At 39.5% G+C, this 26319-nt stretch overlaps 1 protein-coding gene across 4 annotated transcripts in view; it reads left to right on the forward strand.

Moving 5' to 3' along the window:
* Positions 1-7243: 7243 nt before the first annotated feature.
* Positions 7244-26319, forward strand: part of NRIP1 (nuclear receptor interacting protein 1) — a 94618-nt gene continuing 75542 nt past the window's right edge. For 3 of the 4 annotated variants that reach the window (XR_014326198.1, XM_082839028.1, XM_082839030.1), the window contains exons 1-2: positions 7244-7508; positions 25795-25872. The gene's annotated coding sequence lies outside the window, so the exon portion shown is untranslated. Of the gene's footprint in view, positions 7509-23705; positions 25873-26319 lie in introns of those variants that run through there. The other variant, XM_082839029.1, reaches the window with a different exon arrangement.

Below are 26319 nucleotides of genomic sequence, written 5' to 3' on the forward strand. Positions count from 1 at the left end.
TGTGTCATTTAAGAATTATAAAGCAGCCAAAGTTAATATCCAACATGTAATTTTCTGGATATATATACACATACACACATATATATGTGTATATATATATATATATATTATTGAGCAAAAATAATTTTGAATTGTAGCATATTTTAAAACATTTACAGACTTTATATATTGATACAGGTCAAAGTTCTTTTTTTTTTTCAAAAGGAGAAGCTAGAAAGGTTTTTTATTGTTTATTTTGTTTTTTAAAAAATACATAACAACTTTATTTAGATATAATTCACATACCATACAGATTACACATTTAAACTGTAAAATTCAGTGGTTTTTCATGTATCCACAGAGTTATGCAAACATCATCACAATCAATTTTAGAACACTTTTATCACTCCAAAGAGAAATCCTATTAGCAGTTAATTCCCATTTCTTTCCAAACCCCTCCCGTCCTAGGTAATCACTACTGTACTCTATAAGTTTGCATATTATGGATATTTCATATAAATGGAAACATACGGCATGTGGTCTTTTGTTACTCAGCATAATCTTTTCCAGTTCATTCATGTTGTAACATGTATCAGCAGTTCATTCCCTTTTTATTCCTGAGTAGTATTTCATTATAAGGCTATACCACATTTTGTTTATGCATTCATTAATTGATAGATATTTGGTTTTTTTCCCTTTTCTTGATATTATGAAGGGCACTGGTGTAAACATTAATGTACAAGTTTTTGTGTGGAGAAGTTTTCAATACTCAAGGGTATATAATTAGGAGTAGAATTGCTGGATCATAGGCAACTCTATGTTTGACCTTTTGAGGAATGGCCAGACTTTCTTCCAAAGTGGTTGCAACATTTAAAATGTTCACCAGTAGTGTCCGAGGGTTCCAATTATTCTGTATCCTCGTCAATGCTTGTTCTTAACTATTTTGTTTTTTGTTTTCTTTGATTCTAGTTATTCTTAGTGAGTGTGAAGAGGTATTGAATTGTGGTTTTGATTTGCATTTCCCTGATGGTTAATGAAATGGAGCATCTTCCCATGTCCTTAATGTATATCTTCTTTGGAGAAATGTCTATTCATATCCTTTGCTCATTAAAAAAAATGGGTACTAGTCTTTTTATTGTTGAGTTGTAAGTTATTTACATATTCTAGATAGAAGTCTCTTATCAGATATATATATGATTTGCAAATTTTTTGCCTATTCTGTGGGTTGCCCCTGAATTTTCTTGATAGTGTACATTGAAGCACAAAAGATTTTAATTTAAGTCTAATATACTTCTTTTTCCTTTTGTCACTTGTGCTTTTGGTGTCATGCCTAAGAAGGCTTTGCCTAACCAATGTTGTGAAGATTTATTGCTATATTTCCTTCTTAGAGTTTTATAGTTTAGTTCTTACATTTAGGTCTGTGATCCATTTTGAGTTAATTTTTGTGTATGGTTCAAAGAAATGGTCAGATTTCCTTTTCTTCTATGTTGACATCCAGTGTCCCAGCCACACTTATTAAAAAGACTATTCTTTCCCCATTGCATTGTGTGAAATCTTCGGGGGGGGGGGTGTATGTGTGTGTGTGTGTGTGTGTGTGTGTTTGAGGGCGAAGGTAATTTTAATTTGGTTTTGTGGAAAGATAAACTATATAAGAATTTTATGTTTCCTAAACTAAACAAATCTGAAACAAATTTGTCAGAGTCTATGTCTATGTCTTTTGAGAGTCAAACAATTGCACAAATGGCAAGCATACATCATGTTTTCTTTATAGCTTTCTTCCCCAAAGAATCCTTAATAATTTAGGAAAACAGATACAGTCATCCCTTGGTATCTGCAGGGGATTGGTTCCAGGAACCCCCCCCAAAACCAAAATCCTCAGATGCTCAAGTCTCTTACATAAAATGGCAGTAGTGTTTACATATAACCTAGGAACATCCTCTCTTATACTTTAGATAATCTCTAGATTACTTACAACAGATAATACAATGTAAATACTATGTAAATAGTTGTAAACACAATGTTAAATGCTGTGTAAATAGTTGTGGGCAAGCGGCAAGTTGAAGTTCTGCTTTTTGAAACTTTCTGGATTTTTTTTTTTTTAAGAATATTTTCCATCCATGGTTGATTAAATCTGTGGATGTGAAATCTGCAGATATGGAGGGCTGACTGTATGTACTTGGCTTTAGTTGAAGGTTATCTGAGTAAAATCTCTAAAAATTAATAGGATCATGTTTTACCCAGTTGATTTATTATACAGATGTATGTTTGTGAAATCCTGAAATGTTGTAGTCATTTATGACAGGCTGCTTAATGAGATCTACATGACCCATTTCTACATAAAAGGATAGGATTCCATGTAATATTTACACGTACATATTAAGCTGACATATCATCAAAACTGACAGGTTTTCCTTAGCTTCATTGGGATTTCTTGGCTTTTTGGACACCTTAACTATACTAGACATTTTCTTTTTTGGAGAATGAGAAGGCATCGTCCACATTTGCCTTTCATTAAAGTATCTGCCTTTTCCTTGCACACTTTCAGCTGCTTCTATGCAAACATTTTCGGGTTGTTTTTGTTTTTTGTTTTTAAGATCCAGTTTTCAGGATTCATTTTAGTGAGTAAATTGAGTGCCCTGGTTTTGCCAGTCCTTGGCACTCATGCTCCACAGAAAGTAAAAGGGCTCCGATCTCATTAGGGAAAACTGCACAGTAACCTGCAGACAGGGTGTCTAAACATCTTCATCTTAGCTCTTCAGACCTTTCTCGGTACTCAGGGTGCTATAGCACATGCTTACTGCTGCAGCTTCAGACGGGTGACTGCCTCAAACAAAGGCTAGGGTGGATTTTATACTCCCTAAGTAAGTGGGCATGGAAGAACTGGAGAGCAAAACCCTGGGCTTCTATAGCCAGGAAGATGCTTGACAGTAACTAGCATAGAAGTAGTTCTGTGATCTAAGGAAGACTTTTTACAAAAAGTTTATTCAACCCCAAATTTATAGTGTTTTTTAGTGCTGTATGGCCAGTTTACATTTACAGTCCACCACCAGAGTTAACAGAAATAAAAGTAATTGTAACCACAGTATGGTTAATGGAGACACAGTACATAAAATGTAAACTTCACTGATTCTCTAATTGGCACAAAAGCCTAGACAGAAGAAAGTGGTCTCTATAACATAGCAGAGCTAAACACCAGTAATCAACACAAAATTATAGACTTCATAAGATTCAGATTTTCATCTTAAGAAAATTTCATTTGACTGTACTATTAAAGATTTCATTTGCCCTCTAGAGAGCTGCATTGCCCCATACGGTAGCCACTAGCTACACATGGCTAGTGTAAAAAACTAGGAGTTTTTACACTAGGAGTAAAAAAACCTAGTGTAAAAACCACACTGGATTTTGAAAACTTAGTGTGAATGACAGAATGTAAAATATTTATTGAATATTTTTTATGTTGTGTATACATTGAAATATTTTTGATACATTGAGTTAAATATATTACTAAAATTAATTTTACCTGCTTCTTTGTATTTCTAAAATGTGGCTACTAGAAAATTTAAAAGTACATCTGTAGATCACATTTGTGGCTTGCTTTATATTTTTATTGGACAGTGCTTCTCTAGAGGCTGAGGGACTATAACAGCGTAACTACACTGGAATTCCATCTGTATATATTTCTGTCAGCTGTCATAGTTCATTAGTCACTAGTTCATAGTGTATAAGGTGAGTTCAATACTTCTCAATGTATATTTTTGTTTTCTTCACACCTCACCACTGTTAAACAGTCTTTTCCCTCTCCTGAGAACCTGTTTCCCACTTGGCTACTTGGTAAATTCTAACCGTTTAATAGACAGCTGAAGCATTCTTTTCTCTGTAAAATTTTCTCTGAGCTCCCTTACCCCACACCTGTACCCCAAGTAGAAACAGAGACTTTTCTCGGGACTCATGACAGTATCTTGCCCAATATCTACTGGATATCTACCATTTACTGTTTGCTGTGCACAGCGATAGGTGCTGGAAGTGTCCATATGTGAACCAGAGGGATACAGACCCTGTGCCCAGAGTGCCTGCATTTAGAATGGGATATAGATAAGTAAACACCCAGTCACCAACTGGTGTGAAAAATGCTATAACGGGAGAGATTCAGGGAGTACATCATAAGCATGCCTCTCCCAGACTACTTCTTTGTGGTGGATAAACATATTGAGCCTGAACTATACGTATCTGATCCCATAGGAACCTGAGTTCATAAAAATAATTTTGTGTTTAAGTATAAAAGCTCAAGGGCATCTTTTTCACATCACAATCAGTTAAAATGAGAGTTGTCTTCAAAATACAATTACTGAATAGGTATTCTTATATTACATATATGCCCCAGTATCCTTGCAATGACTCTCTTAGCCAGGAAACTGAGGTACTGATTTTTTAAAAACAAAGGACAACAAAATAGTCCCAATTAGAATGATTAAGTAAAAATGAATCCCACAAAAGGTGTGCAACTTACTTAACACTAATGTACTATCAAAAAGAGTTCAGGATTCCAATGACTGGATTTCTGTGAGGTTGAGAAGACAGATGAATAACGAGGTGAGCAGCTTTATTAAGTCATCTAACATACTGCAGTAGACTTTTTAACACTAGTGCTAAAAGGGGCAGGACCAGTATTCGGCTTGTTGTATTAATTGTGTAATCTTACTTACTTGGAGTTTGTTTATCTACCAACCACAATGATCTAAAACCCACCTAAGAAGCAAAAAGAATGCTTTTCAAAGCAACATTTGAGTAGTCCAAATATCTGTCACAAAGTCTATGCACTAAAGTTCATGTGCCTTTCTCCTTGGTAAGCACATCAGTTCCTTACACGGGACCTATTTAGTTTTACTTTAGACTGAATTGTGACAAGTGAGGCTATCTGGATTCTCAGTCTGCACCAGACTAGAAGCTGCCAATCAGAAGAGGAGGAGAATGTTGGAGACAGGCTCGCTGGCAAAAGACAGAAAAGTCAACAGATTGTCAGTTAGGGAAGGGGGAGAGAGAGAGACTACAAAAGGCAGAGATAATCAGTCATAGTATCCTGGAGTCCTTCAGGGCAGCGATTTATGGCTTATACACCTCCTGGGAGCATCCCTAACACCTAGGAAGAAGCCTGGTAGAGAACAGGAACTTGATGTATTTGTTAAATCCACTAACACCTACTATAATGAATACTTTAAATAAAATTAACCCTGAATTCTCCAGAAAAAGCCAAACAAACTGCTTAAGAAAACAGAAATATTTATCATACATTTCAGAAAATCTTTAACAACAGTTAAAAACGATTTAAAAAAAAGAAGTTTGACTCCTTAAAGGGCCACGCTCCAATTATGCTGACCATCACTTAACTGGAACAGTTGCTTTGCATCAATCCTGGATATATGTTGCGCTACAGAATAGCTGACTTTACTAATTTGCCTGAAACAGATTTAAAACGGTGCTACATACAAATAATAAGCTATCATATGAGGTTTAAACTATATAAGATGGCAACAGATTGCACAGTTGAATCACTAGGGTGATGTAAAATAATTGTTCTAAAATGCACTATCACCATGAAGCAAGATCTTCCTACCATGTGCCCAGCACTGTGCTAGGGGCTGGATTATTAAGCATTAATTTGAAAAAATGCTTTCTTTTTTAAGATTGTGAAGGTAACCCCAAACTCTTATTCATGTTTTTAAAGGTTAAATGACACAGCCATTACATAACAGGCATAGAATACTTTTTACGACTTGGATAGTTCTTTTTTCTTTTTTTAAGTGCACTAGCAACTCTATTTTCAAATGCTATCGAATTCTTAAGGGTCTGAAAACCTACACGTAAGAATGGAGTGTCTCATCCACTCACTTGTTTTGTGTAATAAGTGTTTGAACACAGGCATGCCATTTCGGAGTTCACAGTGAGGCTAAGCTGTACTTTAGCGTTTTCGCAGCAAGCAAAAACAATTTCAGCAACGGTCCTCATTTCCCCTGGTAATTTTTTTTTTTTTCTTTTCATGGCGAGTTACTAAATGCTAGATGCTAGAGTCAAAAAGAAACCTGACATCTGCGGAGGTGTTGAGGGGGTGTTAATAGTTCTAGTTAGATGTTTGGGGAGCGTTAAGGACAAGATTTTAAAACAGCAAATACAGGGAGAAGGGGGAAATGATGGTTTCGGATGACTCTCTCCTCCCTCCACTTTCTCTCTTCACCAATCCGTATGCCCCCCAGTTTAGAGGCGGGTTCAGCGAGATCAAGCTGCAGGAAACCGGGAGGCTCCTCGGCGCTGCCGCCCCGGCCTCGTGATGTAATTGTTATTTCTTACTCGGAGCCTGAACCGCGGAGAGCTGCCCGAGAAGTGGCAGCCCGGTGCCTTCTGCCTTGTCTTGTAGGGTCAGATTCTTCCCGGGGATGGTGTAGATTCGAGAACTGACTCCGCTGGAGACTTCGCAGTGACAAAGCAGCTGAAGATAAACCCTGCTCCCGGGTCCTCCGCCGTCCGAGGAGCTGAATGGGGCGCTCCTCAGGTCTCCTTCCCAGTTTTCCTCTCGGACTCACTCCGCATTTATCCCTGGCTGCCTCCTACGTGCTGGGCGTGGGGTCAAAGTGACCCGCAGTTAGTGCCCGTGCCCCCCAAGATCAAAGCAAGACACACAGATTACAAGGTGGTGCAAGTTGGGGGTGGGCGAGAAGGAGCCAAGGGGACGCGTGTCGTGGGCGAAATGGGAGGAGGGGGACGCCTAGGGCGCCGGCACCCAGGAGGGGACCCGGGGAGTCCCGGCCCCCAGTCTGTGCCCCCAACACAAGCCTTTGGCCTGTGTCTCGAGATCGGTCCCCCCGGGGCCCCGGGAGGAGCTGTCCGGGCGCCTTCGGCCGTGGCGGCGGCTGGACAGAGCCGGGAGCCGCGGGGGACGGCGCGGGCGCGTGGAGCACCCACCTCTCCCCGCCGCCGCGATCCTCCCGCCGCCTCGGGGCCCCGCAGTCCCCGCCCGGCCGACCGGAGGGCGGGCGAGAAGGAAAACCAGCCAACCGAGGGGGCCCCTCAGCTCCCGCGAGCCTCCGGGACCCGGGCGCCTTCCTCCCGCCCCGGTGACAATGGGAAGGAAGGGGAAAAAAGGGTTAAGAAACTTGGCTGAAGAGCTGAATGGCGTGGAGCGGCGAGGGGAGGGACTGGGCCGCGGCGGACTCAGCGGCGGAGGGAGGAGCGCGGCTGCGGGCGGGCGGCGAGCGAGGCGCTCAAAGTCAGCCTCGCAGACATTGCAGCAGAGCCCCGAACTCGGGAGGAGGCGGCGGCGGCGGAGGAGGAGGCGGTGGCCGAGGCGGAGGGACGACCCGGCCCCACGCCCGCCCGCGCGGCCGCACGCCCGCCCGTGGCCTCGCGTCAGCCGCTGCGCTCGGCAGTGCCGGTCGGAGGCAAGAGCTCGCTGGGGCGCCGAGGGAGGACGGGGCGGCGGGGCGCCTTCGCGGAGTGAGCCTGCCGGAGCCCCGGGCTCGGAGCCGCGGCGGCCTCGGGTGAGTGGCGGCCGCGGCTGGGGGGCTCGGAGGAGCGGCCGCCCGCGCCGCCGGAAACGGCCGGGAAGCGTGGCCCGTGGCGGCGTTGGCGTTGGCCGGTAGGGCCTCGGGGGCGTCGGGGCGGCGGGGCCGGCGCCGCGGGCGGCGGGAGTGGACGCAGACGGCGGGGTGGACTCGGTGGCGGGACGAGATGGTGTCGGGGGGGGGGTGGTTTCCGGGGAAATTCCGCCTCTCCTGCTGGGTCCGAATCTCCCCGGGAACTCGGGGGGCCCGGGCAGCGGGGCCGCCAAGTTGTGGAGTTGGCCCCCGGCTCACTGGCGCGTCCGTGCCAGTCCTGGGCCGGGGGGCGGCCTCCGGGTGGCCCCTGAGCCGGGCCGGGGCGGGGGGGGCGTGGGCCGGAGTCGCGCCCCGCTCGTCTGTCCCCTCGGCCCCGAGCCCCGGGCGCTTCTCGCCGCGCCGCTCCTGCTGCCCGGGGCGTCCTGGGCGGCGCCGGACGCAGCTCCCCGCCTCTCACTCGGGTGCCTCCCAGCTCTGTGCTCGCGGATCCCGGGCCGGGGAAAGTGGGTAAGAAAAGGGACCGCGCTCCCGACCCCCGGAGGACCCCCGGGTCCAGCCCAGCCCGTCGGTACTTGTCCTTCCCCTCCCGAGGGAGAGGCCTCTTCGACCCGAGGCCTCAATCATCACTTTACCCCTGAGCCAGAAACCGGGCTCACATCTAGGGTGAGCTCCGTGCAGGTCCTGGGAGGCTTCTGGAGGCTTGTTTTTCACTCATATCTGTGTCCTCTAATACTACTAGTGCATGTTGTTGTTTTATGAAGGGTTTGCCTGGAAATATTCTACAAACCGTCATATCCTTTCCAAAGTAGTTTCCAAATTTTAATCAAGAGTTGGTGTTCAGTCTGAAGGAACAAAGGAATCAACTGTGTCTTAGAGGCGAACAAGCTGGGAGTCTGTGACACATGTTGATCTCTGAAGCATTACAGGAGTTTCTACCTTCTATCTCGTTAGGGATGGCAATTGGGTTTTGAAGATAGTAGAAGAACAGAATGATAAGTAGTGTTGCGTTTTAAATTTTTTAATAAAGCATTTTTATTTCGGAAAAGAATTAAGACGTTCTTAGCCACAAGGATTTTTCACTCAGTTGGTGGAACTGAGTTGGAGTTTGTCTCCGGTAATGTAAACGATTAAATGTGAGATTGTGCGGGAAAACTGTTCCTAGAGGAAGAGGGACCATCCATAGGTGTTCAAAGTGAAAATGGTTGTCCGTTTATAGATGATGATTGCTGTTTACATTTGGGGGGGGGTGGAGAGTGGTATTTGTGAAGCAAAGAGCTTTGGTAGTTCATTCTTTAAAGTTATGAATTGCATTGAACCTGCTTGTTAGTGAATCATGGGTTTAGCAAGTGGGTGGCATCTTCCTGATGTGATTATTCAATGTTTAATCACTAGTTTGGCACCTTTGTTGAAGAGACACTGAAATAAGTGGACTTTTTAAACAAATGCTGCTTCATCTGCCTGGCACCTAAGTGTGGGTTGCTACCTGGAGTATTTTGAAGTGCTTTTCAGTTTCGAAGTAAGTTGCTCTGGTTTTGCCCAGCAGTTTGGTAATGTGGTTTGAGTTTAGCTGGTTCAGAGAGTAGTGGCTTCATCATCAGTGCTAACTGTTTTCTGCCTGGAATTAGTTCCTAGAGACAAAGAAGTTTCAGTCAATGGAGCAAGCCCCTATCCTGCAGGCTGTAGGATTGTTACTTTAGCCTGTTTCGTACACTCTGGTGGGGAAAGACCTCTTTGCATACTTAGCCCTGAAAGTGCCCTAGGAGCATGAGGAAAATACGTATTAAAAACAAACAAAAAAGAGGACTACTCATTGTTGGTTTTACTCCAGTGCGCTCTCTACAGTGCCTTTGAGGTAGTTGAAAACCAGTTTTAATGTCTGGACCCATTTCCTGAATGTGTCTCTAAACTTTTAGTAATTTAACACCCTAAAATATTGTAAGGTTGCAATAAAAAGGTGTCTGTAAAAGAGGCCAAAGGCTCCTCTGACTCTTGCAGTTTTTTAAGAGCAAAACATCATGATAAAAAAAATAACCTATACCACCACCTAGAGTCTTGTTTGTTAGTTTATTGCTCCTGAAGTTTGCTTAAATTGACATGTCTCTTGTGGTTCCGATATAGCCAAAGAATTATTGAGAAATGCTAGCTTTCAAAACGCATTCCAAGAGAACAGTTATTTGTGTAATAAATAGCAAGTGCCAATTTAAATTATCCATGCTACCTTTACAGTGGGAAATTATGACATGTTGAGTGGGCTATTCGCCAAAAGATATTAATTCAAAAGAGTCTAAGACAAGAAATTTGCTGCTTGTGCTCTAGGTAGCTGTCACTGCTTAAAGACTCTAATTCAAAAGAATTTGAAACAAGAAAGTTTCTGCTTGTGCTCCAGGTAGCTCTCATTGCTTAAAGATTCTCTGCATGGTTACCAGAGATTCAAGAAATCTTACAAATTAAATACCATTAGGACTTTTTGAGGTCCAGGTAAAACAAAAGCAATGATCAAATAAAAATATAAGGGAGCATTACAAGTTCAGAAATGCTGGCCACTTTAAAGGTAAGAGAGAATGTAGGCTGTAGTAGAGTTGTGGTTCAGAGATGTGAAAAGTAAAATGAACATTAAATAAAGTGGTAATCTGTCTTGCTAGTAGCTTAAACACGGTAAAACAATCTGTTAAATGGGAGACCTTAGGAAGGCAGCTCTGTTGCCATGTGGTTTAGCACATTGTCCGGGTAGGAAGTAACATTCCTTCTTTAAGCAGTGTAACTGGAGACAAAGATGCCTCCAAGATCTTTAATTAAATACCAGTTGAACAGAGAGAACTAGAGCACTGTATTAATTCTGTCAAACATCACTATTTTAGAACATTGAGGACAACTAAAAAATGAATTAACTCATCTGAAAGCAGAGTTTTATGGAAGGTGACAGGTGAGGCAAAATATGTCAATCTAATGGCACAAATAGGGAGATAAGGAGATATGTCATTCTTGGCTTTCTAGAAAGATGAGAAGGAAGAAGGTTATTATTAATTGTACAGATTCCATTGCAAACCAGTACTAGAAGACAGTGGCATAGAAGTAATTTTACATCAGAGTGGCTTAGGATATATGATGTTAAAGGGATTAGGTTTTCAGTTTTAAAATTTTACGATTGTAAGAAACTTAACAGGTCATTTTTAAGTGTTTTGAAAAAGCAATGATAGCTTTGTGTATAAGGTTAAAAAAAATAATTCTGCCCCAAATAAGTTCAAAACAGCTAATTTTTATCAAGAGAAAATTGTTCACTTTAAATTGTGATAGGTTTAGTTTTGCTTTTCAAACTTTAGATTGCCGGATACAGTCAGGTTTTAAAGTGTAGGTGAACAGAGAAGAGGCATTCCAGTTTGTTTGTCTATACCCCACCTCTCTCTCTCCTTATTGCTCTCTTGCTGTCTTGTCCCCTTTTCTAAAATAAGTAGCTTCTACATCTGTGGATGTTTTCTTCCATGAAAGCTGCCTTCATTTGTAGCTTCCCTTCTTGGCTGTGCTGGGATGAAGGTTCTTTACTCTTAAGCTTTTTCCATATGCCCCTTCACGTGGCTACACACAGTGAGGGTGGGTTTTGTTTTGGTTGGTTTCATAGTGATTTACTGTTAACATGGATGAAGACTAGAGAAAAAAGCATTTACTGTTCTAACAAAACCCTTTGTACCCGTCTTCCAACTAGAGAAATGTTTTTATGAAAAGCAACTTTTGATTACTATTGAAAAGTCAAAGAACACTCTGAACAGAATATAGGGCAGGGAGGGGTGGGGAGCTTTCAGGATAATGAGTTTGAATCTGAGAATTAAATTGTTCAAGATGCATTTCCTTAAGTTGCAGTTTTTTGAGGGGACTGTCTTGGGGGAAAATGAGCAAACTCATTCTGTAGTATTTAGATTAACACAACAATTAGGGAAATATGACACCAGGATGGTCGCTAAGACTTGAGAAGGTAAAAATCAAGCGTGTCAGATGGTGAAGCAGGCCAATGGAATGGAACTGAGGGTTATATCCAGGGGTTGGAATGAATAAAAAGTAAATGGAGGAGAGAGATCTTGTTTCCATATCCTGGTTGCATCTGGTGCTGAAGCAGGGACATGAATTGCTGATGGTAATGGAGTTCCTTTTATGAGGTCATCAATATTATAAAAATAGTGGTGGTTTGAGGGGGAGAAATGACAGGTTCCCCACTTGTGCATGTGTACACTGTTTTTGAATGTCTCTTAAATATATCTAAACTGGAAGGTCAAAATTGAGTACCAGCATAGAACCAGGAGTTAGGGAGTAATAGTTTATTTGGAAGGAAATGAATTAAAAATAGACCACCTTTTCTTTATTCTTTTGAGATGTGGTGTTTTCCAAGGGTCTTATCGAACATGGAAAACAGAGTGCTGAGGTTTGGGTGGTGAACTGGAGAACTCTTTCATAAGATTTCTCATAAAGATAACTTCATGTAAATAACCCCAGAAAGAATGCTTTCTTTAAGCACATTACCTTGTGATTCAAGGGTAGGGGGAAAATTGGGACCAAAGAGACCTCTGAAATCTTAGCAGGGTTTTTTTGCAAACTGTAATACAGATACCCATCTGTTGTTTTTTGTTCCTTGAAATTTAACGTTCAAATTGAATATTTAGGATTCTAAAAATTAGAGTTTATTTACAATAGAAATTTCCTATTGTTTTGCTACAGGTATGAAGAGTAATTTTAATTTTTCATAATAAGTATAGGTATTGAGATAAGTAGGATGATATACTAATTGTTGTCACTGTTATATTACATACTCTGCATTATGAACCTTAAAATTCAAATTGATCCCTACACTACCTTGCAAATACTACAAATAAAACATGGCATTTTAAGATATCATTACACCTGAAACATAATTTTTCTTAAATTCATGAAACATTGAGAACAAGAATGAGGAAAAAGTAAAGATGATACAGTTTACCATTGTTATTAGGATTTTGTTAAAATTAGCACCTTGAACCAAGCTAGAGATAACATTTAGCCTAGAACTCTAGGAGTAATATAATGAGAAGCGGATTTGAAGAAGTTAGAAGACGGGCAACTCAGAAATGTAGAAAAAAATTACTCTTTGAAGTTATGGAAAAAAAGGACTCCACTGTATTTACTTAGTAGTACTAAGATTTTTTTAAAGCTAAACAAGATAGTTATTGAAGATAATCTATGGATAATTACCTGTTAAAGAAATTATAATTTATATGTTTTTTGATTGAAATAAATTCAAGAAGAACTCCAGAATATGTTGAAACTTTTTCTAGGAAGGTGCTTGTGACATCCATCCATCCTCCCCACCTCCCTCCCTCCCCGCCTCCCTCCCTCCCCACCTCCCTCCCTCCCTCCCCACCTCCCTCCCTCCCTCCCCACCTCCCCCCCTCCCTCCCCACCTCCCCCCCTCCCTCCCCACCTCCCCACCTCCCTCCCTCCCTCCCTCCCCACCTCCCTCCCTCCCTTTCATTCTTCTTTCCTTCCTCTTTCAATAAATAGTGCGGGGGTTAAAAAAAAAGCATTTTGTTAAAACTTGGAAATGGACTTGCTTCTCTGACAGGGTTAATAGTTGTGTTTGAAATTCAAAGCTAGCATGGTTCACTGTCCCCAGTTTTTTAACTTGGTACACCTCGGGGAGTAAAAACTCTAAAAAGCTCTAAACCCATCTTCCCTCTTTAACTTTGTGTCATTCAGCAAAAATATCTTTAAGGATGGAAGAGACCCTTATTTGCCTTAAATTCCAGGTCACTGTGTGACTAAGCCTAGAGTTTCAAGAAATTAAACTAGAAGCTCGCTGGGAATTTGAGTCATCAGCTTAAGATCCCACTGGGACCAGGACAGCTCTGATTGACCTGATGTTGGTGTTTATTCAGAGCTTTGGTGGAAAGGAGTCTCTCAGCCTTGGACTTCTAATTAAGAAAGTCATTTTTCAGTCTCCTGTTAAATGATAGGGCTACTCCTTGTTTTCAGATCTGTAATTTGCTGATGGATTGAGGATAGCTCAGGAGCTAAGGAGTTTGGAACTTGTGGGGTTTTTTGCAGTCTGCTTTGATTATTTTACTTCTACCTTCTTTACCAGCTATGTGAGGGTACTAGGTAAAAGTAAGGTGATTAGCTTTAGGTAAGAGAGAAGCTAAGCCACGTAGCGGCTAAGCTAGCTTCTTGTAGTTGTGTGCTTTCAATTGTTGAATTTGCCTGTATTGTACATAACATGTGAACATGTTAAATATGTTACTGCGTTAAAAAAAGATGATAATTTAGCATTGCAATAGTAAGAAAGGAAATTATGTTTATAAACAATCTTAGAATTAGAATATTACTATAATTGTGGAGATTTAATGACATAATGTGGTTAAGAGAGCCTGACATATAGCAGAACGCAATCAAAGTTTGAGGATTAGAAGTTTAAAAGAGACTTCTGTCTTAAGGAATTTACCTAGAAATAGAGAGATATGAAATGTTTAAGGGATTATAGCTGGTTTTTAAAAAGCATACTTTTTAAGCATTCTTTTTTGATTCCCGAATTTATGAATTTATAGTAATCTACAATAGAGTGGTAGATTTATACCCTGGAAAAGAAACAAATTAAGGGAAGGAAGGAGGACAGAAGAAGGTGGAGAACAGCAAGAAAAAGTATTTGAAAACATGTGAAACACTTACAAATGAGATATAAGAAATACCCTCAAAATGAAACTAATCACAATTGCAGTTTTTCCCCTAAAGGGAATATTTACACAATGGGTCATATAGGCTCAGGTCTGATTTTTGAAAAGCATATTTTAAAAAAGTGTTTCTGTTTTGTTATGCCACACATATTTTTCTAGCTTAGGTTCTGCTACTAAATCAATGTATGATACTGATGAAAGGAAAGGCCTTTTATGTCTCTGGGCAGCATGTGTAGAATCTGTAGAACAGGGAGGTTAGATTTCATTTCTAAATTCTGAAATTCTGACTATATCAATATATGCTGCTGTTGACAGTAAACAGTAAAGATTTCAAGGTTATAGTTTTGAAAGGAGTAGAGATGATGGGTCAAAACTTGAAATATAAAAAGGTTATTTAGTTACCTGTCTTTTGCCTTTTCCTTTTTTATTGCGGGGAGGAGTAGGGAAAGGAAGAGGATTTGGGGATACCTGCTTTGTGCCAGACATGGTGCTGGCTGCTTTACAGTTCCCCTGTGACATATAGGTATCATTTTCTCTACTTTACATAGACCTGGTCTGAGAGATGCCTGAGTAACTTGCCTGAGGTCACACAGCTAATTTCATTGATGATAATTTGCTTTTCCATGAGAACATGCCATCTTTTGAAGAGAAAACCAGTCTCTCTCTGATTTTTAGAAAATGATTTAAAAAAAAAAAAAAAACCCTGCTCCCAACCTGAGAGCCGCAGGACTCAAGCAGCATTCACCCAGCCTGGCTTCTCAAAGATCAGTTCCCACTGGGAAGGCACCCTGTTTCCAAGCGATGTTTCTGCTGCAGTTGCTGTGAGTTCTCAGAGAGCTGATGTCCTGCTCCTGCGCTTGCATAAGGAAGATGTAGTCACCAAGGGCAGCCATGAAGGCTCCTAGCTCCTGTGAAGTGGACCTCAGAATTGCTACAGTGTTCTTTGAGGCAGAGAAAGCAACTGTGTTTCTTGATATAATTCATTTAAAAAGCTTGTCATGGTCTTAATCCAAGTGTTCCCAAGGCAAATTATGTTTGTGCACTTCAAGGAGCAGTTGTAGCAAATTCAGAGCCATAGCTTTTCCTGGTTGAAAAGTTAAATCTCTTGACTGTTACGGTTCTTAACATGATTTTTATTTTTATTGTCCTATGTTCACCCCCAGTAATTTTATTTTAAAGACTGTGCTATGCTAATGAACTAGTCTCTGTAATACGAAGAGGAAATTGACAGTGCATTTGTGAATTTATCAGAAGGATGCAGAAATCAAGAGATGAGGAGTATTTGGCTTCATTTTGGGAGTAGACCATGGTCAGGAAAGAAATTTTGGAGTTAGGGAGGTTTGCAGCACATCATGTATTTTAAAGTACACATCAGGCATATTCTTTTATTGTTGGAGCGTGAGAACTGGAGTTATAAACCTCTCCACCTCTTTTTACTTTCCTCATTTAAAATTTATGGAACTTTGAACCAAAAGACTCAAGCTGAGTAGTTCCCTCTACACTAAAAGGTAGTCAGGTTGAAACCGTATTGGAGACACAAGGATGAGTAATAATGCTCATATACATAGTATTTTCTAGTGTGCTTTGGATTTTGAAATGCCAAATAAATGTTGGATAAACAAAAGGGTTTGTATAAAAGCTGCAAAGGAACATTCTTTTATTAAGAAACTATATTGTATCTGGCCAAATAAGAGAGAAACTGTGTAAGTGAACAATCTGGGTAAAAAAATTTTTCTGGAGTTCAGATATGTATTTATATTATTTCCCTAACACATCCATGCCTTTTAAAAAAGTTAATTGAAATAGACTGAATCTGCATGAGGTCAAGGATTGAAGATGGAAGGTGTTTATTATTCACCACCTGGTTCTTTCCCAATATCTGGATGTTTGGTATTATTGAGGCAGAACTCAAAGCAATGCATTGTTCAGTCTGTTAGTAAAATGCTACTCTTACCTGTCTTGGTAATCCTTGACTGACCTGAATCAACGTTATGTTTTCTTCTGTTTTTGTTTTTGTTTTTTTTTCTGCTTCTTCTTTTGCTTGGGCTTTCACAAACTGAAGTACTTTCATAGAATCCTTAGATATCAGGTTGGAAGGAAATTTGATAGAAGCTATGGAATTTCTGGGTTTAAGTGTGCTTGTTTTAGAGGTACCTTGTCCTACTTCCTCATTTTCAAACAAGTCGGTGTATAGAGGCATCTTACTTAGCAGAAGAGCACATAGGATAGGTACTTGGTGTGGACTGTGAATCAAATAGTGATAAGTGCTACTATTTCACTTACACACCTTTTTCTTTTCTCTTGATCCTCCTCTATTTTTGTTTCCTTTTTCCCCTGTTTTCCCTTTTGTTCTCTTAATTTCTCACTTGTTCTTTTCTTTTTAACGGCTAGGTATCCGTGTGACACAGTAGGGTACATGATTGCTCATCTTCCAACATTTTTGACATTGTTGTTAATTTAAAATTTCCAAAACATTTTTTGTCTGCATCTTACGGAGGAGGACACACTGAGCACCTAAGAATTTAAAACCAACAAGCTGGCAACTGGCTAAACCCAGGGTGAGAAATCAAGTCTTGATTTATTTCACACTCTTTTGTGTGTTTGTTTATTTTTGCTAAAGCAATCTCAGAAAGAGGGGCTTTCTGTACCAGGTGTTAAGGAATAGTTAATAACCTTTGGTGATGGGTCCAGCAGTATACTAAAGCCAAGCTAACCCCAAGGGAGGACCTCTGATAATCAGGACTGGGTCTTAAGGAGGGAGTGAGCCGGACCGACCGTATCCTTGTTTTTTTTTTTTTTTTTTTTGTGGTACGCGGGCCTCTCACTGTTGTGGCCTCCCCTGTTGCGAGCACAGGCTCTGGACGCGCAGGCTCAGCGGCCATGGCTCACGGGCCCAGCCGCTCCGCGGCATGTGGGATCTTCCCGGACCGGGGCACGAACCCGTGTCCCCTGCATCGGCAGGCGGACTCTCCACCACTGCGCCACCAGGGAAGCCCTCAGCCTTGTTTTTTGTAGCCTGTTTCCTTCTCATGCTATTAAAATATGGTGTTCAGGACAGTCTTGTGATTCATTTGATAGTCTAGAACTTGGGGTGTGTTTTCTAGGGTGAGAATTTAAGAAGAGAAGCTTTACAGTACAGGTGCGCATCTGTTCATGCATTAGCTTTGTCTCTACGTGTCATATACATTTTTGAGTTCTATTTAAAATTCAGTAGGGAAACTTTTGTCGATTAACAGAGCCAGGTGACTTTAGTTGACTAGTGTGACCAGAACGATCACAGGCCAGCTGCGCTTACTACCGGAGAGTAATATTCTAAAACCATTAGTGGAGGTGGTTGGGTCTGTTGGTTCAGTTGGGAACATAATACAAAGGTTATGGGCCCCACTCTGTATTCTCCTTTGAGAAGGTAGCATATCTGATGCGAGGGCACTGTGTAGACCAGGGGTGATCAGTGCCCTGAACCAAGTGCACCGAGGTCCACCCCTCTAGAAAGAGAGCAAGAGAGAAGAAACCTAATGGTAGCCGTTGATGTGGGCCACAGACTGACCACATTCCTCACCTTGGTGAAGCAAATTGGAAAGGAATATTCTCACTCATGGGACAGTGGACAAGAGAGTGTAGGTGCTGAGTACAGTCTCCAAACCTCTAACAAGATCATATTTGTCTCTCACAATTCCTTGTACCCCTGATTGTGATAGTCTCACACTTGTTTAATGTCTGTCCTCCTCAAGAGAGGGTAAGTTCCATGAATAGGAGCTTATTCATCAGTGTATTGTTGGTGCTGTAGATGCCTGGCATACAGAAGGTTGTTAAAACATTTGTTGAATTGAACTGTACCAATCCCAACTATTGGTGAAATCTGGCTTTTTTGGGGGGTTAGGAATGGGGCCTTTGTGTATTTATACATTAAAAACTGCTAAATATTATGACTAACTTATGCATAATAGCTGCTGTTCTACATTTTGTCTTTGGTCTATTTAAATTAGAACGTCTATAAGAAATAATATTTCTTCCTTGAAATTTATCATCTTCTTTCCAGGCATATTTATTATGAAGGAAAAAGTGAAACTAACTGTTGGTGACATTATAATTACTTGACATTGTTCTGTAATACTAAGTTTCTTCAAAAATACACAATTTAGGGCTTCCCTGGTGGCGCAGTGGTTGAGAGTCCGCCTGCCGATGCAGGGGACACGGGTTCGTGACCCGGTCCGGGAAGATCCCACATGCCGCGGAGCGGCTGGGCCCGTGAGCCATGGCCGCTGAGCCTGCGCATCTGGAGCCTGTGCTCCGCAACGGGAGAGGCCACAACAGTGAGAGGCCCGCGTACCGCAAAAAAAATAAAAAGTAAAAAATAAAATACACAATTTATAACATATTAGAATGCATGTTCAGAGAAATTTGGGGGGGGCAACATTTAATTTTTTTAAAGAAATGAAACAATATTTCTAGAGCCTTATGGGCAATTTCCTTGGCCTTACTTGCAGTAGTTATAAGGATCCACCAGCTCAGCACATTTAATTGCATTGAATTTGACTGCTTGGGACACTGGAGGCATCTCAGAATCTCATGTTTAGCATTAATTTTGGCGTTCAGTAATCTTAAAAGTTAGAATCAGGAAGGACTTGATGATTCAAAACCTAGTAAATTATAGACCTTAAGTAGTATATGAAGCCCTTTTGTTATTTTTTAAAATTAGGATTTGCTCTTCACTAGAGGTGAATTTTCTGACTGTTAGAGCATTATCACGTTCAACTTGATTAATAATGCTAAGTTGGAAAAGAAAATTATTTTAAAATAGAGCTCAGAAATTTATAGACCAGCAATTAATTTTCAAATGCTAAAGAAAATGTGTAGATTATCTGGGACATACATACACAGCACTGAGATTTAACAGATGCTCTTAAAATGACTTTAACCCAGTTTCTTGCTTGTGAAGACAAAAGTTTTTACTAAACTTTATGCATGCTTAGAAATAGATGCTTTTTGTAAACAGAAAAAACACCTCTCAGGGCTCACATATTTTTCTATTCACAAGTAAATAGCTGTGAATCACATAAATCATAGTAAAAGAAGATATACAGGCTAATGGACTACTGTCCAAAGTAAAAGAGTAGAAAAATGAGCACATTCACTATTAATGTGGTATATTCTACTTTGTGTTTGCATCAGCGCTGAGCTGCTCTTTCCTCTCAGTTGTTCCTTTGTGTCAGTCAGTATGTTGTAGAGTATGTGGATTCTATGCACTAGTATAACTTTCCCACTGTTAAATTCCTCAGTGTCTGAGACCCAAACTTAATTTCTATTTTTATGAGCTGACTCTTGTAATTAAGGCATGATATCTCATTTAAACTAACAATATCATGGACAAGAAAGTCCTACCGTATGGCATAGGGAACTATATTCAATGTCCTGGGATAAACCATAATGGAAAAGAATATAAAAAAGAAAGTGTGTGTGTGTGTGTGTGTGTGTAAAAAAACCATATCCTTTGCAGGAAAAAAAGGTGACTGACACTCTGAATCATTAGTTTGCTGCTGGTTGTTCTTGCTGTCAGTGTTTGTTTTCCCTTTGACTGCTCATCCACCTGTGTTATGTTTCATATTGTAAATTCTTGTGTGTATTCCTTCTGATGATGCCAAGAAAGTACCATTCTAATAACATAAGCACATTCACTTTGAGTTTTACTTTTGTACACATTCTACTTTTATCCCTTAAAAAGTAGTAAATTCTGTCATTGAAGTTGTTCATCACTGTTTCTTTTGAAAATTGCTATATGTTCCACTTAATGGCATATTATCTTAACCTGTAAGGTTCCAGGTTGCTAAAGGCAAAAATGACAGTATTGGTTAATACTGAAAGTAGATAAAAATGGGTCTTTGGGCAGTCAATAAAAGGATAAAATTAAAATCTGACTTTAAATCTTTCAAAAATCTGAAATTAATATGCATTTCCTCACATGAGTCACAGGTAGAAATCCAAATTTTGTTTGATGTTATTGTTTGTTTTCACGTGTCATAGTGAGAGTGGTAAAACAGTTTTTCTAGTTGTATGAAGTAAGTGGGAAGGGGAATAGCACTTATTACTATATACTAAAACTAAAATTCCCCTGTGCTGATAGCATGTTAGTTTGGACTATGTTTGATTTTACTTTACAGTGAATTTTAAACTTTTTTGATTTTATTTTTTGGGATTCTGGTAAATGTTGAAGAGCAATCAATTTACATATAGGTGTAAAAAAGGTATTTTTAAAGATAACCAGCTTTTTCCATTTGAGGATAAGTAGCAAGTTGTAGTTGCTTTCTGTAGCTTCAGTCATTTGTTCTATTGAATACTTAAATGAAGTATCAGTGAAGAAAGAAATTTGTACTTGCACCTATTGCCTTGGGAGTGTTGCAGAATTTAGCAGTTCTCAGATGGCCATTGTTCCTTTTAAAAAGAAGAAAAGTCATGAGCAGATAGAAAATTTTGGTGTGGGGAGGAAAGGAAATATTACCTCAAAACTCTGTGGACGTGCTCATTTGTTTTGCTTTAGGCCTATTTGTGTAGTAGTGAATTTTAGTGGGTGGTGAAAAGTAATAATGTGTTGAAAATACTGGTATCCTTAACACACTCCTGGGTGGTTTGACTATAAATCAGAGACACGATGGAGAATAAAGGATCAGAGCTAGAGATTAGATAGGTTTCAGCGTGGTTCAACTGAAGCTGTGAAATGGGTGAGTCATTTAATGTTTTCTGGCCTCAGTTTGTAAAATAAGGGGGTGAACAAGAATGATCATGTGGTTCTTCTAGACTCTATCAGAATCAGTATCACTTCAAAAGTGAGGTTTTACTGTCACATGCATGGAGTAACAGGGTGCATAGAACTAAGGGCTGTGAGGATGTCCCTCATGATTTTTTGAGCTTGGCATTTAATATTTTACAGCAAAGTTTTTAGTTTAACATAATTGAACTTGTACTAGATAGGGTTAATAGGCTAGAACAAAAGGTCAAAGCATAAGGCATTAGGCTTAATTAAGGGAGAGCAGGAGTGGCAGGGAGTGTGTGACAGCTAAATGGGTTTCCCACAGACTAATGTCGGTTCCCGTGCAACCATGCCTCAACTTAAGAGGGTTATTTTGTGCAAAGGGCAGCAGTGATTAGCAGTTTGACATGCCAGACACTTCTGGCCAATCCCATCTGTTTTAGAGGTTAAAAAAGCACACCTTTATGAGCTGATGGATTGATTTGTGTGCCCGTCTGGTAAAGATTAGAAGTCCAAGGCCAGTGCAGTAAATGTCAGTTATAGAATATTGTACTTTCTTCGTTGGCTCATTGTTTTTTAACCGTCAACTGTTTTATAATGGGGGATAACTGCTGTTTATGGAGTCGAGTGCAAGATGGGTGGGGGAACAGGTGAGAGAGGAAGAAAAATATTTCCTAGATGGAACTGTCAGTTAACATATTCCATAGCAAGCGTTTCAAATGGAGATATGGACTCCTCTAGTTACACTTCATCTTATGGAGTGTTTTCGGTCTGTTCCTTACAGGTTGAGTCATATTGTTCTTTTCTGAGTGTTATCTGAGCAACCTGTCAGTCCAGGATTTAATTTTACTTTGAGAATTGATAAGTTTCTTTATTTAGGTACCTCTTTTTTGGACAAGATAGATCATTTATCTCTGTACCACTGTATATATTTAAACAGTGTGTAATATTTAGTTCATTGACTTCCTAGGGAGAGGTAAGGAAAAGAAAAGAGAAAATGGAAAGAGGAGCACACACATGTATACTTGCTATGTGGGCAGGATTTACTATGCTCACCTGAGGCTGATGCATGCTGTTAAAATGAAGTGTGTCAGAACCTAAGCTTGGACTTTTTTCTTCAACTTTGAGAGCTGTAAGAGTGATGCCATTAATATAGTTCATTTTCAGTTCACGGTTGTAGCTCATTTAAAGACACACAAAGGCTAGACTGTGATTATAAAAATTGGTTTTAACATATTCTAATATCCAAGGAAAGGATAATTTATGTGTATGAAATAGAACTTTAGATAAATATTGTGATCATAATTAATGAGCTTTAGGAACATAAAACATTCAGTCTTTTGGATGGACAGAGGGAAGTGTTTGAGAAATAACAAAAGTTATATTTATCAGAAAATTACCGTGAGCCTGAGATCTGAAATCAGATAAAAATGTGACCAAGAACACTGGAAGCAATATTAGAGGATGCTGGTTGGCCCCAGTTGTTTTATCCTTGTCAAGATATGTGAACCATGAATTGCTTGTTACATAGTTATACAGATTATCTATATCATGTTAAAGCCTGAATTACTTCTTATAGAAAGGATTAAAATATCTAAAGAAGATATGGTCACTGAAAGTTATATGTGGATCATAATAGTAACTAGTACTTTTTAAAATACATGTATACATTTATTTTGCTACTAAGGTATTCCAAAGTGAATTGGCTTAACATATAGAGAGAAATTGAGATTTTATTTTATTTCTCATTTAAACAGGACAAAGTGGCATCAGGGTGTTGGAGTTTGTTTAAGAATATAGTACTTAAATATATTTTCATCCTTGTGTTCTTTGTGGAGTATCATCAATTGAAATGATTGGGATCTAATACAGATTTACATGAAAAGAGTCTTGCCCTTCTAGGTAGGGAGAGAAGGTGAAGAAGCATAAATTTTATAATATCATCGCTGCTTTTTCACTAAATCATTTTTAAATTGCAAAAGTTTGGCTTGAGCAGTATAGAAATGCTTTGGTAGTACATTAAATGTGGGAGCTTTATCTAATTTAATGGACAGAAACTTCTTAAATGAATCTCCTGGTGATGTTATATTAAACCGAAAAAAATATTTGAGGCTCTACATTTGTACTAATATTACAGACACTTTTAAAGGTCTCTAGATCCTAACATTTTAGTTTCCTTCTCTTTTCTCCAGTAAATTCAAGTGCCAATAACATCTAGTTTGTGTTAGAATTTTACTAAAGGGAAATATTTTGTAGGATTAACTTGTTTTTGTGTGTTATGATATATTCTGAGGTTTTGAGGAATACACATTGTCCCTCGTAATTTATGGTAGTCAGTTTCTGTCAGTCAGTTGTATTTCTTTACTTTTACTAATGTGGTATTATTGGCTTTGAGACGTAAAAGTCTGCTCCTCTAAGCAAATTAGTTGAGTATTTGCTTAGGTTATGAAAAATGAAAGCAGAAATGCTTAGTATACTTAACATCCTGTGTTTGCAGTTCTTGTCCTAAAAATTGTTACAGCTTTATAACCTGAATTTTAGTTGTTAGAAATTTTTATGAAACAATGGAAAAAGTAATAGCCCTATTTCATATTTTGATTTTAAATGCTGTTAAGGCATAGAATTGCCCTTTGCCTCTGTTCAGGGAGATTGATTTTAATAAGAAAACCATAATATTTGGCGGACTTACCAAGTACATATTCTTATTATATTTTATATGTATGTTTGTAAAATCAGTGTGTATATGTATGATATATTTCAGATAGAGATGTTAGAGATGGCTGCACCTGTTGATTGCATTGAGCTTTGGGTGTCTCCTGATGAGGGAGGGAGAAGGTCTACCCCACTGCCCAAGTGCATCATTCCTCCTCCTTGGTAAATTGCACACATTTTACTTTTTTGTATTCTGTGACCTTGCAGTCAGTGACTTCAGCTCAGAATAGTTTCAAAGTCATGTAAATGAATGCAATTAAGGTATTGCTTATCATCTTACATAGTTCAGATGGAGCTTTATTGGATCGAGAGGTTTGTTTGCTTTATGAGGAAGGTCAAAGTAAGGTTAAATTTTATTACATAAAATGATTTGGTAATGTTTTTATTTGGTTGCTGAAAAAGTAGTGTCCTAATAGGAAATGATAAGGCTTTTTTTTTTTTTAATCACTACTAGGTCTCTTCAGGGTTTGTTTGTTTGTTTTTTCTATTTTAAGGCAATGCCAGCTGTCTACTAATAAAATTCTAGGAATATTCTGCCTTAGTTATCATTCTAGGTATTTTTGACTTACACATATAAGTGACATTCCCAGCTGCTGATGGAGGGTAGCTTAGGAGCTGCTGATGGTGTGCCTAGAGGGTTTGTGTTAACGTCCAGTTACCATGCCAATTGGTGCAGGACCTCAGACAGCAGGGCTAGAATCCCAATTCACCTGGGCAGAAAGGAGCCCTGCCACCAGCCGGCTGATTGTAGGCGTTGGGAGAGTATTGACATAGATACCAGGAGAGTCTTGCTAATGAAGAACTGAGAGAAAGAAGGGAGGCGGAGAGGGAGCGAGAATGAGAATTGAGTGTGCGTGTGTGTGTGTGTGTATGTATGAAGTATGAAATTTTTAAAAAGGCGAGTATTCTTCATTGTAGTTGGCTCATATAACTACCTGCTTCCCTTTGCTGGTATTATTTTTACTTCAGCATGGTATATTAGTTGACAGAGTCTCTCAGATTCGGTGATTCATAGAGCAGACTTTCACTCAGCATCAGCTCTATGCCCTGCACCATGCTAGGTGCTGGAGGATTCAAAGATGAATGCAAGGCTCACAGTCACAGGGAGAATAACAGTAAGCAGGATACAGAGAAAGTGACCCAGAGGCAGAGTGGTTGAACAGCCTGCCTCCCTAGGATGTTAAGGAAGCATCACTCAAAGAAATTTGTAATCTATATATGGTTTTAAGGAGACTGAAGGGAACTGGTAAAATTAAGTGATAATGAAAAATACTTTATTTGGGGAGTTTAAGGTTTAGGTTTATGGATTTATTTGGAGGCTAAGCTATAATCCTTGAGAACCAATCATAGGCTGTGGGATAGGAATTGAGAATTCTAAAAATGTAAACCAGACATAAATGCAGTGGGTGATACGAGTGGAATGCTGCTATGGTGGAATCTCGGAGTTTGCACCATACCTGTCTTATCACCAACTGGTCTCACTGTCCATTGGCCTATTGGTCAATATACAGTTTCCAAGGCCACCACAGTGTTAAAGTGTGGACTCTGGGTCTTGCTGGCCTAAAACTTTTTCACCCACTCTTTTGTTCTTAAAAGTATAAACTGTCCACATGTCGATGTCATTCTGTATCTAGGAAGGTTCTAATTCCAAGTTTAACATTTTTTTGTTTCTAATGGTCTAGAAAAAAAAAATGAGGTGTTTCAGTTCTTGTGTTGACTACCAAATAATTCTAATACTTTTTCTCCCAGAATCCTTGATCAGAATTCCTCTTGGTCATTGACATTAACTTCTCACACACTTGAGAACTGGTGATATAGTCTTTATTGCAGTGTAGAGACAGATAAGTAGTGTTTGGGTATAAATAATTTTGTAATGCGTATTTTTGATCAGATGTGATCAACAGCTATGCCCAAGGAAAACATGTATAATTAGGAATTTTTTTACTTGCAATACATCTTTTTTTGTCATTTTTTCAGATTTTGTTTTTCAGTCAGTAGTTAAGGGTTGTTTGTGAAACGTGCTATTGAAATTCTTTGAGATAAGATGCAACTTGAAGTAACACTTATTTTTATTAATTTTCAGAGTGTTTGGATTGTGAGCAATTTAAGCTCTATCCTCAGGATCCATTATTTTAACATCTGGGAGAAACACATCCAGAAGGTATTGTCCTTTGTCTCACTGCTCCACTTTTTAAAATGTAGTTAAGCCTTTTCAGTTATAGGAAAGAAAGAGTATTATGCCATATCTAATTGTTTAGTTTTCTTAAGTTTCAGATATTGATAAACTAGTTGTTTGACATTTGTAACAGAGGAGAGGGATACATTTCAGTGTTGGTAAATTATGAATTTTGTGTGAGTAAAAGGAATCTGGTTTAGATGGAACCAGTTTTGCCTTTTTTAAACATCTGAGGTATTTACATTTTACCTTTTCAGCATAGTACTTTTTTAAAGAATGTTTTGATTTGAAAATGAGTTATAAAAAGTTTCTGTTTATCTAAGACCATGTGAAATATACATTAAACATTCAGGCAGTCTTAAAGTTCTTCCTGCCTATGACAGTTCTACCTTCTAGCGTAGGGACCAGCTGCCATCTGTGTTTCCATAGAGC

Source organism: Leucopleurus acutus, assembly GCF_964270905.1.
Source record: "Leucopleurus acutus genome assembly, chromosome: 5".
NCBI lineage: Eukaryota > Metazoa > Chordata > Mammalia > Artiodactyla > Delphinidae > Leucopleurus > Leucopleurus acutus.